The sequence below is a fragment of the Tribolium castaneum genome, chromosome 1, assembly GCF_031307605.1.
Source record: "Tribolium castaneum strain GA2 chromosome 1, icTriCast1.1, whole genome shotgun sequence".
Taxonomy (NCBI): domain Eukaryota; kingdom Metazoa; phylum Arthropoda; class Insecta; order Coleoptera; family Tenebrionidae; genus Tribolium; species Tribolium castaneum.
In genome coordinates, this window is record NC_087394.1 from 31,820,687 (window position 1) to 31,826,704 (window position 6,018).

The following is a 6,018-nucleotide window of genomic DNA, read 5'->3' on the forward strand; positions in this document are numbered from 1 at the left end:
TAGCCGTTCGTGCGAGTGGGGGCCATAGGAGGGGTAAAATATTGATGTTTGAATTAGTGTCGTACAGACAAGCAACTTCTTTTTTATATCATAAGTTTCAAGTCATTGGTGTGATTTCAATGGTGGGGAATGTTGTACGAACCTTACGGTCTATTTTTAAGCTCGCGGCTTTGGCTCAGTCTAACGTTGAAATCACCGGACGGACGCCGCGAGCTTTCAGTCCCGGGGCACATGATAACTGCTAAGTACACACTTTCAGTCAACTATTTTCTCAGTTTCTGACACTACCCAAATTTCATTACCTATTGTTTATTGGAAACTTAGATTTAGCAATAAAATTCAAATACACTCAGATTTTAATTTATTTATTTGTTTAAGGTGGGTACGGTAAATTTAATTAACAGTTTTTTAAACCTATTTTGTGCTAAACCTACTTAAATGTGAATTTACGTAGGAATTTGTAAAATAAGTTTGTTTACTAACAAATTATGACGCAAAAAATGATGCGGTTTTACTAATTCCAAATTAGTGATTTTTGCACATAACCGTTAGATTATCGCTAATTTCGTCAGCGGTAGACAACAAACAGGTTTTTTAAAAAAATATAACAGATTCTTCAGTTGCGCATTATTTTGCTCTAGTCAAGTAATAGTTATACTTGTTTTTTTATTTTTTTATTGTATTTAATTGAACACCACTCTGATATTTTCAAAATATGTTTTTTTTTCGGTTAGATTTATTTATTTTTATTATTTATAACTTTAAGAATATTTTAAGCATGACCTCATGGATTGTAGATTGAAGATACAAAATTTTCAAAAGACACCGAGTTTTCTTTCAAACTGATGAGCAATATAATTTAATTGATTGCATTTTCTTTGACTGAGTGACTTATTTATTTTTATTAATTTAAACTTAATTAATCTGTTGTTCAAACAATTGTCATTTAAATAAAAAATAATTTTGAAACGATGTGAAAAGAAAAGGTCCATCGATAAGGATTTTCAAAAAACAACGAAGTTTCTTTTAGGTAAATTATTTTTAAAATAAATTATAGATATTTCCGCTAGTTTTTTCTTCTATACTATACGTTGCCTTTGACTTTAATTGTTACTTTTTTGCATTTTTTTGATTTTTTAAACGGTAACTGACCAAAAAAAATACCATTGACAAGGATTGTTAAAGAAGGATTTTCAATAGGGTTTATACACTTTATTAGGAATCTTCAACAGTTTCTTTTTTCATGTTTTCTTCTTTTTCTTGATTTTGACTTGAGTTGTTACTATTTTAACAATATTTTTTAATTTTCAAACGATACTTGGCAGAAAAAATTCAACCGTTGACAAGGATTTTCAAAGAAGGTTTTTCTAGAGAACTTATAGGCATTTCCTCAAGTTATTTCCTGTGTTATCTTTTAACTTTGGCTGTTACCTTTATTTTTTTGTAAAATTTACCGCAAATATTTATTTTGCGAAATTTATTGCCGAAATTTTTTTAAAAAATTTAAAAAAGCTTCTTCTGAACGTTTTTCTGGTTTTTCTCCTATCTTATTTTTCGACTTTATATCTTTAAGTTTAGCTTATTTGATTCCGTTTTTTTATATTTTAAAACGATGACAAGGATTTTTAAAAAAGGTCTTTTTAGAGGGCTTATCTTTGCTTGTTTTTTCGCTGTGCTATTCAGTGATTTAGGTAATTTTTTTTGAAAGATTGTTTAAATTTTTAAATGATTATTGACAGAAGGATTGAATTTTCTTTAATTTTTTCTAATTGTTTTCTAATCTTTTTAATTATTTCTTTTTTTAATTATTTGGGTACTTTTAAACAATAGGTATACATATTCCTTCATGTCTGTAATTATTCTTTCTTATTAGGTCATTCTAGTAAAATTATTGTAATATACGTAAGGTACAAACGTTTTTGCTATCATATCCTAATTATTGAGGTTTACAATCAATTATTTGCACATTTTTAATCTTATAAAAAACGTGATTAGATTTAAGTTTTGGCACAAACTATTTACGAAAACATTCTTTAAAAAGCAAAAAATTTACAATCTGATGTCGTTGAAGTTGTTTTTTTATTTGACGAAACAACTTTCGCTTTTCTTCTTTACTTTATTGGCTTGACTACCTTTATTCAGAAACTGAAATAGCGGTTAGTTTAATTCACAAAACAAAAATCGTTGAGCTTTGAGCTTGAGCGTTTTTCTAAAAACGTCGTTTTTTTCTCGCTAATTTTTACGACTTTGATTTCATGCGAGACACAAGTCGATTTTCCCTCCGTGGGTGAATAAATTTCAGATTTAATTTCGCTGAAAAGCGTTCGAAGACATCGAATGCAAATGGTGATTTGAATGGTGGAGCAGACAAGAATTGCATTTGTTTCAAAGGCTATGGTAATGGTGTCTGTTATTCATAGGCATTTTCACAGAAATTTAGTTTAATAAAACACCATTGTTACGATCATCGTGCATTGTTTTCACTTTTAATTAAATTCCCACATTAAAACGAACCTGACATTGAACCAAATAAAATTACGTTATGACGCGTGCGGTTAACTGTGTGGATCAACCGCGACCATGAAGAAATAAAAACCATTGTTACTCATGAACAACGAATTACATGCCTAATTATGTAGAGCATGAATATTAAATAATTGGGTGATTACTCATTGACAAGAGGAAATTAAAAATTAGTCGTTGGCAAATTGCCAAATGTTGCAAACATGCCACGGAGATCGGGATTAGGCGCGTTAATGACACATTTTTTCCACAATTTTGAAACACTTTGCTCGATACGGCCTTCCCAAGCCCCCGAAAACTCATATCTTATGAGGGTTATCGTCAAACCAGACACACAATCATCTGCATTAATTAACAAATAAATTCGGCTAATGAGACGAATCTTGTCATCTGGGTTTCACAACGCATTCTTAGACCAAAATCGTTTTAAGCAGTATTGGCTAAAGAGGACGTGAAATCCTTACAATAATTTAATTAATTTGATTTATCGAAAGCGAAAACGGTAAATTACTTTTGTGTAGGTGTTGGAAAGTTTGGAAAATTTTAGAACGGGTATAGTGACTCTAAGTAAATAATGTAGTGTGAGAATAAAATTTAGGATGCGTGTTAAGGTGAAAAGAAAATAAGTGTTTATTCAATTACTCGTTAATCGGAAATATCGTAATTTAAAGTGTCAAGACTTTATTTAAGGTCTTACAGACGTGAGCTACTCTCCTAAAAATGTGTTTTTTGCTTTTTTGTATAAAAAATTCAGCTTAGAAAGCCGACCTTTGGGGTTTAGATCGCATTAAATACGTTGATAATCTTAATATGCAATAATGCTCTGATGCATGTTTATAGTGCATGTTACTAACTCTATAATGTGCACGCGCATGGCCGTAAACGAGCGTTTAGTCAAATGTATTGCAATTTCAGGTTACTTGGTTGTTTATAACTGGTGACTACAACCACTACACAGCAAAATATAATGTTCAAACTTATGGATGTCTTTATTCATAGTTTAGATATAAGTGCACCATTAGATAACTGAAAAATGAAGGTATTTCAGAGCCTCCACTTCTTGGGCAATTAATTGACGATCCGCTTACTTACCACAAAGTTGAATTTAGAGTCATGAATGGCGACTCTACACACAATGACAGCGGATCGAAAATTTATGTAAAACATGTAACTATTTTAATGTTTTCTCGCATTTTTGGCGAATTAAACCATTCCTATTTATAACTGACTGGCATATTTGTGGTAGCAGATGAACGGGAAATTTATCGAAGAGGATTTTAGAATTTGACCGGGTCACAGGTTATTTGACTTTTGCATAAATTTGGTTGGTAATTTTTTACGATAGCGGACAGATTTGTGAATAAATTTGGCTCATTCATATCCATTTATGTTGCGGGATATTAATTACAAAATTTGGAAAATCTTAACGAATGTTAATAAGATCGGTTTAACGGCAAAGGCGTCCATTGAAATGCTAATAAAATTTTGTTTAAAATTATAATAAAGGGTTTAAAAGCTGTTAACTATGTTTGCCTTTCCAATTGCCTGGAATGATTTATTGCCTGCACTTGGGGCTGACTTTAGCTTAATCCCCGATTAGGGCAAGGCCAACGTGCTGCCATTACAGGATTAAAGCTTTTGTGTGCTGGGACTTTGAGGAAAGTTTCAGACAATAAACCGGACCAAGAATTGAAATCGATTGAAGTGATTAACTACCAAGAAATTTTCTAGTAAAGTTAATTTTCCCAAATTAAAATCTGGTTTATTCTTGTTTACATCCACATGTGGCCAAATTTCTTGCTTTTAAAATTTTTTGTTGAAAAATATGATACAATCTTAATGAAATTTTATTGGCAAAAAACATCCAAAGCCTCTTAATTTGTATAATTGCATTTTTTGACAAATGATACGAAAATATGGCGCTAGGAAACTGGTTTTGGTAGGTGTTAGTTACAAACGAAGAAATATTTGAGTAAAAATAAATAAAAACTATCCGGTAACTTAAATAAATTATTTTTATAGATACTATAAATAAATTAAGTAGCTGAAGTTAAAATTTAGTGGGTCTCTATGAATTTATTTGAGCTGTGTTTTTTATTTTTATTGCATTAATGTTGCATTTTGAATAAATAAAAAATATCCAGTCAAACTGTTGTACAGTGGGTTAAAAAAGTCTTTACATCAACTCTTGCTGTGAAATTTTCATTATAGATATGTTGATTTGTTACGATTACTACATACGAAAATACTGACGTTGGAGGAAATCGTAAGTAGCACGTTTGACATTCAACAGAATAAAACAATAAAAATTTGGCAATCTAAATTCCACAGCAAGAGTTGATTTTAATTCTTAACTCTTAACTTAAACTAAATATAATATTAAGCATATTATGTAAGTTTTATTTTATCTCAATAGGTAGACCTGGGCTTCCCTGTGTTTGAAATGTCATAAACAATTTACAATAAGTTATTACAAACTCGTAAAATTGACTATAAAAGTCAATAATTTACAAAGGACTTTTCTAATATTTTGCTACAAATAAAGAAAGAATTGGAATTTTTAAACTTAAAAGTACACTTGAATTATAGTTATTTATTATACAAGACGATAAAATGTGTTTTTATCTTCGAGAGCGGTTTCAGCTCTCGACAAAGTTCTCTGTTGAAACGCTAGTGAAGATCTTGGTGAATTTTATCGTCGTGTGTATTACAGTCTTCTATTATTGCGATTGAATTACTTATGAATCAGAAAATTTAACAATGAAAAAAACGTTAAAAACAGAGAAACAACAATGGTTGTAAACTTTATTTTTCTAGAGGTTAAAATTTCGTTTTTCCATGAAGTAAATAGCTTTTGTCCTTGACGATGGAATTTTTTTTTTTCAAAATCTAACTTAGATTTTTTTGAAATTACATATTTTATTTTTGAAAGTTTTTAAGTAGCAATGGTCGGTCGCATCATGTGTTGCGTTTTATTTTAGCTGTGAATAATAAGTTTTAAAATTTTTGTGAAATTACAAAGCTTATAATGTATAATTTTCAGAATAAAATTTAGAACTCAATTTAAATAACTAATAGTTCTATTACTACAGCTATAAAAATACTATACTGTATCTAGGGAATGTATGCAGTTGTATTCTCATTCTTATTTCTTATTTCTTATTTCTTATTTCTTATTTCTTATTTCTTATTTCTTATTTCTTATTTCTTATTTCTTATTTCTTATTTCTTATTTCTTATTTCTTATTTCTTATTTCTTATTTCTTATTTCTTATTTCTTATTTCTTATTTCTTATTTCTTATTTCTTATTTCTTATTTCTTATTTCTTATTTCTTATTTCTTATTTCTTATTTCTTATTTCTTATTTCTTATTTCTTATTTCTTATTTCTTATTTCTTATTTCTTATTTCTTATTTCTTATTTCTTATTTCTTATTTCTTATTTCTTATTTCTTATTTCTTATTTCTTATTCTTAATTTTACAATTTTTACTTT